Source organism: Bombina bombina, chromosome 3 (genome assembly GCF_027579735.1).
Source record: "Bombina bombina isolate aBomBom1 chromosome 3, aBomBom1.pri, whole genome shotgun sequence".
Lineage (NCBI taxonomy): Eukaryota > Metazoa > Chordata > Amphibia > Anura > Bombinatoridae > Bombina > Bombina bombina.
This window is the reverse complement of record NC_069501.1, coordinates 82,872,387-82,886,659: the sequence shown is the minus strand read 5'-3', so window position 1 is coordinate 82,886,659 and position 14,273 is coordinate 82,872,387. Positions and strand designations below refer to the sequence as shown.

The 14,273-nt window shown below is 38.9% G+C and overlaps 1 long non-coding RNA gene across 1 annotated transcript in view; it reads right to left on the bottom strand.

The window, feature by feature from the left end:
• LOC128651499 (uncharacterized) overlaps positions 1-14,273 on the bottom strand; it is a 61,926-nt gene that overhangs the window by 18,933 nt on the left and 28,720 nt on the right. Inside the window, exon 2 of the long non-coding RNA XR_008401099.1 lies at positions 3,201-3,344. This is a non-coding gene — a long non-coding RNA (uncharacterized LOC128651499). The remainder of the gene's footprint in view (positions 1-3,200; positions 3,345-14,273) is intronic.

Below are 14,273 nucleotides of genomic sequence, written 5' to 3'. Positions count from 1 at the left end.
CTGAAAATTAAAGTATATTTAATAAACATTTTAAAGGTTAGATACTAGACTGCAGCAGTATTGATGGTGGGGACTGCATTTCTGGTTGTCTGCTACCATCTAGTGGTTTATGCAAGAATTGCAACCAAAGGAAATTATAGTATCAAATCACATGTTCCAAATAGCCAATGATATGTTCAACTCGAAGGGTGGATCAGGGATCAAGCATCAGTAAGGGCCTATCAAAATCTTGTGGGAATGATTAAAGAAAAGGAGGAGGGATTTTTATTTTTGAATGAAAACCCCCACATAGTAGACAAGGAGACACAGACTCAAAGAAGTAAAGTTTTGGAGAGGAAAATACATAGGCTTTGGGCCAAGTATATTCTCTGCCATTTTGGGACACTTTCTTGAATAAAGGAAGATAACAGTTTTGAGGCCTGTACCTTTGCGATATAGTGAAATTCTTCTTAGAAGACCCACAAGAAACTCTGGGAACTGAATAATAATTTGGTTATGTGGTAACGTATGATCTATATATTTATATTTAAATCAAAGATATTCTAGAGCTTTAGTTAGATTGTAGTAAGTATACTGGTATTAAATATTAATGCTTAGAAAGAATATTGTATTTTGTATTTTAATATCATAAAGTAATTACAGTTGTTGCTATATATATAGATAAGAGGTTATTTCAGATCAGATAAATTGGCATATAAATTGGCTGTTTGCATCCATAATATATATAATTTCTGATGTTTTTATTTGAAGTTATATAGTATCATTTGTGGGCTAAATAACTTAATTATACTTGTCTGAAAGTTATCTTAAATCTATTGAAATCTTTTATGATCTTTGTCAAGAATATTATAACAGCATAAGCGTGTATAATTTGATTCATAATCTGGTCTCTACATAATTGTATTGCAATGTGTATATAAATATTAACTAATCTAAAGAATTTAGGAATAAAAATTAATTTCAATTGTTTCGTATATATATTTTTATTGGGGGTTTGTTTAAAATAATAATAATAAATAAATTGTATGATAACCCTGCTATATACTGACATATTATTTGTAGGTACTGCAGTCGATATTATTATATTTATCACATTGATATAATATATTTGTAGTAAATAGAGATTATAAAAAAAGAAGAAAGAAAAATTGGGGGAAAATTGATAATTTTTTTTATTAATATTTCAAAATTAATATTTATTGTGATCAAAATTGTATTATATTAATATTATTTGTTGATCAAAATTGTATTAGCATTTTAATTTAACGAAATACTAAGCCAAAATAATAATGTCTGTTACTAGAAATAAATCCAATGAATCTATACTCAGGGGCCCATTTATCAAGCTCCGAATGGAGCTTGAGGGCCTGTGTTTGCAGGCTTGCCAGAAACACCAGTTATGAAGCACCAGTTATGGGTTAGGATTCTATCAGCCAATCGGAATTAAGGTAGGAAAAATCTGATTGGCTGATTAAATCAGCCAATCAGATTGAAGTTCAATCGGATAGGCTGATCCAATCAGCCAATCAGATTGAGCTTGCATTCTATTGGCTGTTCCTATCAGCCAATAGAATGCAAGATTAATCTGATTGGCTGATTGGATCAGCCAATCGGATTGAACTTCAATCTGATTGGCTGATTCAATCAGCCAATCAGATTTTCCTACCTTAATTCCGATTGGCTGATAGAATGGCTGATATTAGTATGGCATTTTGAAGCACCAGTTAACACTACTATTTTTTTATTAAAGCAGCAGCCTTTTGTCAAACAATCTTTTTAATTTATTTTAGGATATCCAGTCAATTCTTTTCTTGGGGTTTACACTAGCACATAAAACTGAAAACTAAAGATACACGTTCCATTAAGTAAAGGAATGGGAATAAATAAGCTACTTCTCATAGATGTTACCGTTACTTTTTATAAATGAATCAGTCTTCAAAATATATTGCAGAAGAAGTAAAGTAACAAAAGAAAAGGCACTATTATTATGATATGACTTCACAACATTGCAGTTATCTTTTATGTTCACACGCTCATTGTATGTTAATTGTTTTCTAATACTTTAAACTCTTGATAACACTTTAAACTCTTGATAACACTTTAAGCTATTGATAACACTTTAAACTCTTGATAACACTTTAAACTCTTGATAACACTTTAAACTCTTGATAACACTTTAAACTGAATGGCTAAATTAATTTGAATTTAAAATGTTACCTTTTCACAAGCAGTCACTACAAACTTTGATACTTTGTCTACTATATAGTACTATGATATATTTATACATTGGTGCTTGTTTTTAATAGTAAATTAATTTTACTTTTATAGTGCTGCTGTGAGTTCTTTGCGGTATTGGAGTGAAGTTACTGGCATTTATTAAAATTTAAATTTATATCTATAATATTAATTTAGATCAGGGAGATACAGGTATCGACCATAACTACAGGGACTATGGATGATGACTGGTATACACTTCCTAGCTCCCTTGGTATCCCACCAACAACTGTCTGCATGTACTATTGCCCAGCATGACTTGCTCTCCTGCCTTCTTTGTCTCTACTATAAGTTTTTATGCAGGGCTGGCTCAACCATGGGACCAAGTGGGTCCAACAGACCCTCTAAGCAGCACTTGACAAGAGGCAGCACTTTAGTGACTGAGTCAGTTGCTGTCAGACCCAGACCACTCCTGTTCTCTGTTTCCGTGAAGGAAGTCATAGGCTCCCAGCAGCATATCATGCACAAAGACACAGAGCAGGTCAGGGCAACATTTAAGGTGGGACAAGTGCATCTCTTACCTAACTTCCTTCCCACTTATTTCGCAGTTGTGCATAAGCATTGGTTGCATGCAGGTAGGCAGGCTTAGTAGGTTCAGCGGCCAGGCTTGATATGCTAATTAGTAATGTTACTACTGGGTGGGTGTCATTGCATTCTTAGACCCAGGCAGGACAATATCTTGAGCTGGCTCTGATTTTAAGATACTTATTACTACAAGATCAGTATAACTTATTTATAGAAAAGGAAAGGTCATTTCATACACTCATTAGTATTTGGATAAAAATATTTTTTTAGTTTTTTAATGTATAAAATACAAAACATGATTTAAAAAAAAAATGTTTACTGTCATGACATTTCAAACTTTGATAAAGCTACATTCATTTTTATCTTAAATTTTAACCTATGGCCTTGTTAGTTCATTTTACCTTACGTTCTTGGATGGAAACACCATGCTTTTTCTCTTTTCTGTTGTAAACAAGCATCAAAACAACATCCTTTCATGTGGCAAGCAGATAAAGATATGTTTAACATTCCACATTCTTTTCTTTCTTCAGGAGAAATCATGCATCCTGTTTTGAGAAATAAAGAAAAAGAAGGAAATATTATTTTAAAGCAGTAGGTAAAATAATTTCTGATTTTTTTAAAACAGGTTGGGCTAGATAACAAGTGGTGTGCTAAAAAAAATTCCGCTTGTGCTCTAATTACGCTCAAGTTAAAATTTTAGCACGGCCAGGTTTGTCCACGTATTACAAGTTGAAAGTAAAAAGTTAGTGCATGAGTGAAAGAGTCAGGCGTGCTAACTTCAGGATATCGTGACAACGCTAATCCCCCCCCATAGACGTCTATAGGGTGCGCTACAAACACAGTCAAAGACCTTGCCATATACCATATCCCTTTTAACTCTTCAAAAACCCTTAGGGGTCAATTTAACATGGTGCGGACAGACATGATCCGCTATAGCGAATCATGTCTGCCGCACATCGATAAATGCAGACAGCATACGCTCTCGGCATTTATCATTGCACCAGCAGTTCTTGTCAGGGTTCTTATAAAAACATTTCTTTAAACAGTCCTGAAAACAGCCCTGACATATGTATGTCCCTTTTTAAAGTGGCAATATGGTCACCCTATATATATACAGGTATATATATATATATATATATATATATATATATATACACACACACACACACAACATATACATAATATACATACAATATATGAACAATGTAGCACTGTCATCTTGTTTAAAGTCTAGGGACACACTTTGATTATTAGTTATATTCAATTATTTGCTGTGGCCAATAAGAGATAGTCATAATTCCTGCAGCGATCCTTGCCTGTTAAAATTAAATTACATGCAAAATAAATAATAAGTACATTAATAAGTTAGTATATTTATACAGGCATGACTGAAAGTATTGGTACCATTGCATTTAAAGTACTTGTACCCTTGCATTTTAAAGTACTGGCACCCTTGCAAACTGGTACCATTGCACATTAAAGTATTGGTACCCTTGCATATTAATGTATTGGTACCCTTGCATATTAAAGTATTAGTACCCTTGCATATTAAAGTATTAGCACCCTTGCATTTTAAAGTACTGGTACCCTTGCATTTTAAAGTACTGGTACCCTTGCATTTTAAAGTACTGGTACCCTTGCAAACTGGTACCCTTGCATATTAAAGTACTGGTAACCTTGCATTTTAAAGTACTGGTACCCTTGCAAGCTGGTACCCTTGCATATTAAAGTATTAGCACCCTTGCATATTAAAGTATTAGCACCCTTGCATTTTGAAGTACTGGTACCCTTGCATTTTAAAGTACTGGTACCCTTGCAAACTGGTACCCTTGCATATTAAAGTACTGGTAACCTTGCATTTTAAAGTACTGGTACCCTTGCAAGCTGGTACCCTTGCATATTAAAGTACTGGTACCCTTGCATATTAAAGTATTAGCACCCTTGCATTTTGAAGTACTGGTACCCTTGTATTTTAAAGTACTCGTACCCTTGCATTTTAATGTATGTAGTGCCTGATTGCAGTTATTGCCGCCAAAGGCTGTGCTATAAAATATTAGGCTAAGAGTAACAATATTTTTGTCTTTGCCATTCTCATTTGTTTTACTGTTTAAAGAAGTACATGAAGCTATAAATCAAAAGGGAAGTTTATGTTCTATTACATTTGAAATAATAATTTAAAAAATACTTTTGTCAATTTTTACTTAGTTCAGAGACAATTGTGCACTTTCCTATAAAAGTGTAAGGGTGGTAATTTGTTATACCACATCTGTATGTATGTATGAATATGTTGTGGGTAAAGTCAGATATTGTGTAATCCTAGGATTACCCGGGTAAAACGGACATTACCCAAGTGGCTGTGGGTAAAGCCTGAATTATGATCATAAAGCCGCTCAGAGTGCGGAGTCACAACATCAAATATAAATAGCATACACCGTAATTCCCCCATCTTCACTATCTTCTTTTGCCTGGGGTTTAAAGGGGGGAGAAGCCTCCCTTGTAAACCTCATTCCCCATGGTTCACTTGGGGTGGATACCAGAGGTTGGCGGGGCACCCCCCTTCAACCCCCCAGGCGGATGCAAAAGAAAAAGTGTAGATGGGGGTATTACAGTACATCAGACTTTACCCACAGCCGCTTGGGTAATGTCTGTTTTACCGGGGTAATCCTAGGATTACCCAGATTTCTTACTTTACCCATAACATATATATATATATATATATATATATATATATATATATATGTGTGTGTGTGTGTGTGTGTGTATCGTTCCATAAAATTGAAAGCCTTCTTTGGGGAGACATCTATTAATAACAGGACTGACAATTTTGATGGTGGTTTGTATCCAAAGGACTTTGGTCTTTATATTAAAAGGGTTTTTATCCCCACTGCCTATAATCACTGTTGACACATTTATACATGTTGTTAATAATGAATGTCATAAATTGATTGGTAGAAATAATGCTAAGCAAGAACGATCTAATCTTACTTTAGATGAAGGTGCTGCCCTTATCAAATTGAAAAATATTCCTGATATCACTATTAAGGCTGCTGATAAGGGCATGGCTGTGGTAGTTATGGATACCTCTGTTTATAATAAAGAACTTTACAGACAGCTTAATGACCCTGAGGTACATAGGGAGCTTGATAAGGATCCCCTGCCCACATTTCATGCATATGTAAGGGAATTATTGAATAAAGCTGTGACAGCAGAGATAATTAATAATAAGTTGTTTTATTTTCTTATGCTACTTAATCCTAAAACTCCATACTTCTACATCTTGTCCAAGGTCAAGTCCATAAAGACCTCTTTAATCCACTGGGGAGGCCTATTGTGGCTTCAGAAGGCTAATTGTTCAGTCCTTTGTCTAAATTTTTGGAAAAAATCTTAATGCCCCTGGTTATGGAAGGTAATCATTTTTAAAAGAAACTGGGGATTTCCTAAATAAATTAAGAGGCATTTCTAATTTACCCAAGAATGTAATTCTAGCCACCTGGGATGTATCTAGTTTATACACTATAATTCCCCATCAAGATGGGTTAAACGTGACTTGGGAAGCTCTCACAAGGTCTGGCAAAAATTCTGATGTTCAAATTAATTTATTCGGGGGGGGGGGGGTGTCCTGCTGGCAACCATGTTGGACTTCAGACTTAGAAGCTCCTAATATAGAGTTGATAATCTGTCGAATATCTATGAAACTACTGGGAACCCAGGAACATAGCATGTGGATTCCACTTTGAGAAATGCTCCTGTATCTATTGATGGTACTTTTGGAACGATCACGCCATCTGGAGCACTAGACTGGACTATTAGTGTGACGAGACTGCGGCCTTCCTACATTAACTCTAACCCCCCCTGACTTCCCGTGGTAAGCAAGCCCATCCAACTGCTGATATAAGATGGAGCTACACCTTATGACCGCATGCGATCTACTTGCCAATCAGGGACAAAAGATGGATAATCAGTTTAAAGCCCTTACTGAGATAATAAAGAACGGCCCTATTCCGCACAAAGTCGAACGACTCATTACCTTGGAGCCTGATGATCGCCTCATATCTCCGGACCGACCTGGCATACTTAGCATACTACCATCCTTAACGCCTTATTCAGTGAAGCCAGGGAAGCCTATGCACTCCTCCACAAGCAATCCGGTATCTGACATAGCACCTGCCCTAGTCAGCTCACTCTCACCCGACAGCCTCATATTGGAATCTAAAAGTGCGGAGCATGTCCTAGGGCGCTGTCTGGAGCCTTTCCTTGCCGTGCAGACCCTATTATAGCAATATCCAACTATCGGACACCACCCTGGAGTGACTACAATTACAAGTTTGCCCCTGGTGTCTCGTCAGAAGGATGCGGCTGACCTCCGTGTCCGAGCACCAGAGGTTCTCCCTTCATGTAAGGTCTTAGCAATACCGTTAATGACAGGCGAAAGACTAGTAATTTTCTTCATGTCACTTGTAAGAGGCACACTTATCTTACCGGATTGAAAGATCAGACCTTCCTACAACAACTTATGGGCTACAGGCCACAGAAGACGGCATAAGATCAGATATGGGATTGGCTGAATTTATTTATTCTGCAGGACTGATACCACAGTATGATAATCTGCTTTGTCAACGGGACCATTGTGACTATGTGTTTATGCCAGCATTCCTATCAGTTGAACTTTAGTTTGGGGCCTTTATTTTTTCTCTGTATGTTATAACTTGTTTGAACTACATGCCTTTAAATATTGCTCTATATAATTTTACAATGTGTGCTAGAGACCCTAGGTCGTTAAGTTTGATCATTCCCATGTGCGCTATCACTGAGTGAGGGGTTTACTGCTTTTTATAAATTAACAACAAGATAGATTGTCTACTAGTTATGTCCCCATGTTCATAAATATATTTACTCCACTATAGTAGGATATCTATAATATGTACTATTTCTTTCTTGTTGTATATAGTTAATTTTGATCTATCTATATCTAGGCCTCCTGTGAATTTTGCACGTGAACAGCTAGTAACCATGTACCCCAAAGAGTGTCAGTCCATGCTTGATAACTTTAGATCATGGGCAGTCGGTTGACAATTTTACTGCTCATACCTCACGTCTGTATGCTTGTTTTCCTTATTTAGTAACTGGCTCAGATGCCATAGACCCAAGTTACTGCCCATCTGTAGAGACCTAGCAAGGAATGTACTATACATGATAGTAGTAAAGCTGCAGTATTCACGTGTACTTAACGTTTCACATTAATGTTTCACCTAGTGGTTTGAATAGGTATTATTAACCCACACCCTGACATCTATTTTTAAGTGTTGAGGGGCTCTTCTCCTTTGCCTATGTTAATATATATAGTCCTATATTCTAGGTTCATACTCAAGAACTTATATGTACCATTTTCTTGATCATCAGGAGAAAACATTGCTATTGGTGTAAATATTAGTTTTTCTCTCTGTTTAATCTTTTTAAACCTTTACACAACATCACTTACTATAATACCCTACTTACACAGATTTTGGAGCACCTATTTAACAAATATCTATCTAAGCCACACATCACACCTTACATAATTGTGGTTATGCATATACATACTCATTAAGGTCCAAAAACCCACTACCCCTCTTCTCATAGTCCTACCACACCACAATAGCTCTCTTCCATACGCCCAGGCACTTGCAATACGCGCAGAAAATTGTTTTACTGAGAGATATAGGTATATCTATATAATTTATTCATTGGTAGGTACATAGTAGGCTCACAACATCATCTCCTTTAAATACAAGGGTGGTCTGCTTACCATGCACTAGTACATGGGTCCACATGGAGAAAATATTGCTTTATTTTTGAATCTTGTGTGGATTCCTATATCTCCTTATCTCCCAAGCTAACATATGTGCTTACAATAATATTTACTTCACATCATATATCTCTATACCCCCTAACTTCCATGCTATAGTTTTTGTGTCACTGCATAAAACTAGTTGACTGCCTTACATTTGCCATAACAAAAGAGTACACAAGTACACTAGTATAACCGTTTGAGCCATAAACTCCACTCTTGGCATATCTTTACAAACTATAATAAGGCCCACAATATTTATGCTCCTGGACTCAGCACAGATCATCATACTCTCTGCAAGATACATATACAGCAACTAGAGGGACACGCCCTCCCTCTCCCCCACATCCCTATAACACAAACGACTCTTGCCCGTTGTACCCTTGTTCCTAATATTTCATACAACAACTCAACTTACCAGATAACTATACATTTATAAATTAGCCCTACGTAGCTACCATTTGACATAACATTATCGATAAAACTGGTCCAAGTGTGACCAGGGCAGTAGCTACTTCACATTTACGTTTTAAAAGAAAAATGAAGTCTCATTTAGGTTTGTCTAGTTTATCTTCTTTTTTTTATTTTTCCTTCATTTATGTTTCAGACATCCATTGTTATCAAGAATGTTTAACTTTATACTTCCCTTAAACAGAAAGACAATTTTTCTTTGTCACTACTAAATGTAATGGAGACTTTCTGAGCTTATTAGCTATATACGATACTTACCCCGGATTCCTAAGCTCCATATTCAACTATCCATCATATTGCTATACACAAAACATATATTCACCTATGAGTATTAATATTTTCACTTGAAAAGTTAATGTATATTTATCCATTGTATAAGAGACAAACTTGATATCCTTCTATATGTTGTATCATATATAAACCTCAATAAAAAATATTAAAAAAAAAAAAATGTATTCATGGGATTGCTTGAATTGATTCTAACTCATAATTATTTTTTCTTTGACAGCAAATTCTTTTTACAATGACGTGGTACTTAAATGGGTTCAAATGATGCCCCCGCCTATGCCTGACTCTATATGGATGGTGTTGAGGAACATGTGGTATATACAGATTTTGAATTCCACAAGTGTTTGGCATGGTGGAGATATATTGATAATTTGTTCAACTTGTGGGAGGGTGACATTGAATCCATTGAAGCATTCTGCCTAAGGATTCAAACCAAGGTCCCGGCCTTACAATTTAATACTAAATATAATGACACTACCATTCACTTTCTTGATACTCTAGTGATATGTACTGGTGGTCATTTTAAAACTGATATTTTTAGGAAACCTACAGATAGAAATACCCTTCTGTTGATAGAAAGCCATCACCCTCCTAGGGTATTTAAAAGTTGACCCAAATCACGGTTACTTAGGGTCAGGAGAATAGTGACTGATCCTTCCACTGTAATGCTCGTGGGATATTTCACTATCAGACCGAACTCGGCCAGTAGTCTTCTTATCCCGGCATAATGATGGGGAATATCCCAGAGCAGAGAAAGTTTGCAAGATGAGGTAAGCGGCACTCACCACAGGCAGGATAGTCTTCGGCTGGAACAGGCAGGGAATCAAAGAAGGGAGTTCAGGGATAAACCAAAAGAAGGATCAGGCAGGCAGGGTTTGGCAAAGGTAAAGTAATCCAAAGGTAAACCACTAGAATGGTCAGACAGGCAGGGTTTGGCAATTGTAAAGCAGTCCAAGGGTAAACCACTAGAATGGTCAGGCAGGCAGGGTTAATCAAGCAGAGTGGTCAGACAAGCAGAGTTCAGCAGCAGTATATCAATCCAGCAATTTAGGGGTTAACAGGCAGAGTTGTCAGACAAGCAGAGTTCAGCAGCAGTATATCAATTCAGCAATTTATGGGTTAACAGGCAGAGTAGTCAGACAAGCAGAGTTCAGCATCAGTATATCAATCCAGCAATTTATGGGTTAACAGGCAGAGTAGTCAGACAGGCAAGGTTCATCAACAATAAGGCAATCCAGAGAATAATGATCTATCACACCCAGCAGCACACAAAGTAACACCTATACTTGGGCAGTGATAGATCGTTCTGAGCAACTTACATAGGTGCAGGATCCGCAGGAATCTGGACCGGCATCAGAGAGAGGAGAGTGCGGCATTAATGTCAGCACCGCACGCATCTGGACCTGACACAGCCCCTGACAAAGAGCATGGAAGGAGACGCCGCGCCCCTAGCAACAGTTAGAGCGGCGTGGCGTGACATAGCCCCCCTCTCAAGGGTTCCCTCCAGGAACCAGAGTTGGCTTTAAAGGATGAGCAACATGGAATCTGGAGACCAAAGATGGAGCATGTACGTCACGGGCAGGAACCCAGGAATGATCCGCCACAGAATAACCCTTCCAATGTACAAGATATTGCAGTTGTCTGCGCCTGTATCTGGAGTCCAGGATCTTAGCAACCTCATATTCAGGGTCACCATGGAACAGGCATGGAGGAGGAGGAGCTCTGAGTCGGGTATATCTATTCATGATGTAAGGCTTGAGTAGAAAGATGTGGAAGAGTGGGTGTATGTGTAGGGTTTTGGGTAAGGCCACTTTGTAGGCAACAGGAGACAGTCTTTTCAGGACTTTGTAAGGACCGATAAACCTAGGCCCTAGTTTGTGACAGGGTTGACGTAGATGAATATGTTGAGTAGAGACCCAAACACATTCACCTACCGGGATGGCACGTACAGAGGCTCTATGATGATCAACAAACTTCTTGTATCTAGAGACAGCTGAACGTAGCTGAGAGCGAATACGTCACCAATGAGTGGTGAGTTCAGTAACGTGTCAGTCTGCAGCAGGAATTCCAATGGACTGAGAAGAAATAGGGAAGACACGAGGTTGTTACCCTGCTACATCTTGAAATGGAGAACATCGTAGAGAAGAGTGCCAATGAGTGTTTCTTGCCAACTCGGCTAGGGTCAGCAAGTCAGGCCAATTGGCATGGAGAGAATTGACAAAGGCTCTAAGGTAGGCCTTGAGATCCTGGTTTACTCTCTCAGTTAGTCCATTGGTCTGAGGATGGTAGCCAGAAGACAAGGAAACAGTGGTTCCAATCAACTTGCAAAAGACTTTTCAAAAGGTAGAGATGAATTGTGGACCTCTGTTGGAAACAATATTCACAGGAATGCCATGAAGTCATACCACATGCAAGAGTAAAAGAGATGATAATTCCAGAGCCAAAGGCAGTTTCGTTAAGGGTACAAAATGAGCCAGTCTGGAGAACCGATCCACCACAACCCAGATAACTGTATGGTGGACAGAAGGTGGGTGGTCCACAATGAAGTCCATAGTTATGTGTGTCCATTGTTGTTTTGGAATGGACAATGGTTGGAGCAAGCTAGGAGGCAAGGATTGGGGAGTTTTGTTGGCAGCACAAGTTGTGCAGGCTTTCACATAATCCTGAGCATCAGACTTCATAGTAGGCCACCATACAATTTGGGAAAGATGTTTAAAAGTCCTAGTCAAACCAGGATGTTCAGAGTGTTTACTCATGAGCCCAGGATAGCACAGGGGTGCGTAGGTTCAGAGGTACAAAGAGGATATTGGAGGCCACAGGGGCTCCAGGAGGTTTACTAGACTGGACACGTTGCATTCTTTGCAGAAGGGTGGTATTTAGTTGAGCAGTAACACAGGAGGGAGGTATGATGTGTTCAATAGGAGCTTCAGAGTAATCACTTGAGTGAGGGAACTGATGGGAAAGGGCGTCCACCTTCTTCTTGGTTCCAGGAAGATAACAGACCACAAAGTTAAAACAGGAAAAGAATAAGGCACACCTGGCCTGTTGAGGATTGAGTTGATGAGCAGTCTCTAGGTAAGTCAAATTCTTGTCAAATTCTAAGTCAAATTCTTGTGGTGAGAATCTGAATGGGGTTGGTGGTGCCCTCTAACCAATGACACCATTCAGTCAAAACCATCTTAATGGCTAAGAGTTCACGATTACCCACATTGTAATTCCTCTCTGGAGGAGTAAAGGATTTAGAGAAAGGCTACAGGGTGTGACTTGGAAGTCAAAGGATCCCTTTGGGTTAGAACAGCTCCAGCCCTTATCTCAGAGGCATCAACCTCTAAAGTGAACTGTAGGTCAGGATCAGGATGGCGGAGCACAGGAGCAGAACAGGAAGCCTTTTTCAGACAAGAGACAGCATTTATGGCTTAAGGAGGCCAATGTTTACAGTCTTTGTTCCATTTTGTCAATTCAGTGAGTGGAGCAACTGTTTGAGAAAAATTATTTATCAAGTTGCGGCAATAATTGGAGAACCCCAAGAATCTCTGTAATTCCTTTAATGAAGTAGGTTGAGGCCATTCTAAAACTGCGGTGAGTTTAGCAGGCTCCATGGCAAAACCCTCCTTCAAGATGACATAACCAAGGAATTGAATCTGAACTTGATCAAACTCACTCATTTTTCTAGCTTGGCTGCCAAAGAATTGTCTCTAAGACGTTAAAGTACCTGTCTCACATGTTTATGATGCTCCTCCAAAGTGGAAGAAAAAACAAGGATGTTATCCAGATAGACGATGACAGTGCTGTGGAGGAGGTCACGGAAGACATCGTTGACAAATCCTTGGAAAACTGCAGGGGCATTACACAGCCCAAAGGGCATTACAAGGTATTTGTAATGCCTTGATCTTGTGTTGAAGGCGGTCTTCCATTCGTGGCCTGGGAAGATAAGAATCAGATTGTATGCCCCACGTAAGACCACCTTGGTGAAGAAGCGAGCATCCTGGAGTGAGTCATACAGTTCGGTGATCAAAGGAATGGTATAGAGATTCTTGATAGTTATGTTGTTCAAGGCCCTGTAGGGTCTGAGCCCACCATCCTTCTTACTGATGAAAAAGAAGCCTGCCCCAGCAGGAGAGGAGGAATGGTGAATGAAACCTTTAGCTAGGTTCTCTTGGATGTACTCCGCCATGGATTTGATTTAAGCTTTGGAGAGTGGATAAGTTGTCCCTTTAGGAAGTGGGGCTCTGGGAAAGAGGTCGATTTTGCAGTCATAAGGATCGTGGGGTGGCAGCACGTCAGCTGCTTTTTTCTCAAACACATCTGCGAAGTCTGCATATACTGAGGGAAGGTTTGGAGGAGTCTGTATACAGGCTATAAGGATGCAGAGCTGAGGAGTGACTTTAGCAAGACAGGAGTGGAAACAGGAGGTACCCCAGGAGGCCAGTTGTCCTTCCGCCCCTTTTCAAACTGTGGATTGTGTATCCAAAGCCAAGGAAGACCAAGGATGACAGGCTGTGCTGGTGAATGAATGACCTTGAACTGCAGCTGTTCAGTATGAAGGACCTCCACAGTCAGGATCAGGGGTGCTGACTCAAATTGGATCAAGCCAGAACCAAGGGGGGTGTTATCCAGAGCAGTTATTTTGAGACAATGTCTTTTCTGCAGAAGAGACAAGCCAGCTTGAATCATAAAATGGTGATCCAGAAAGTTCCCAACTGCCCCTGAATCAATGAAGGCTTGAGTGTGGACAGTATTCTGAAGGAAGGTAATGGTAACAGGTACCAGGGGATTTAGTAGAGATCATGCTTAAAGGTACCCCAGTGTTAACCCCTAAGCATTGTCTTTTCCCGGCTGAGTTTCACAGTTCTTTAGTTGGTGGGAGTTAGAACCGTAATAAAAGCAT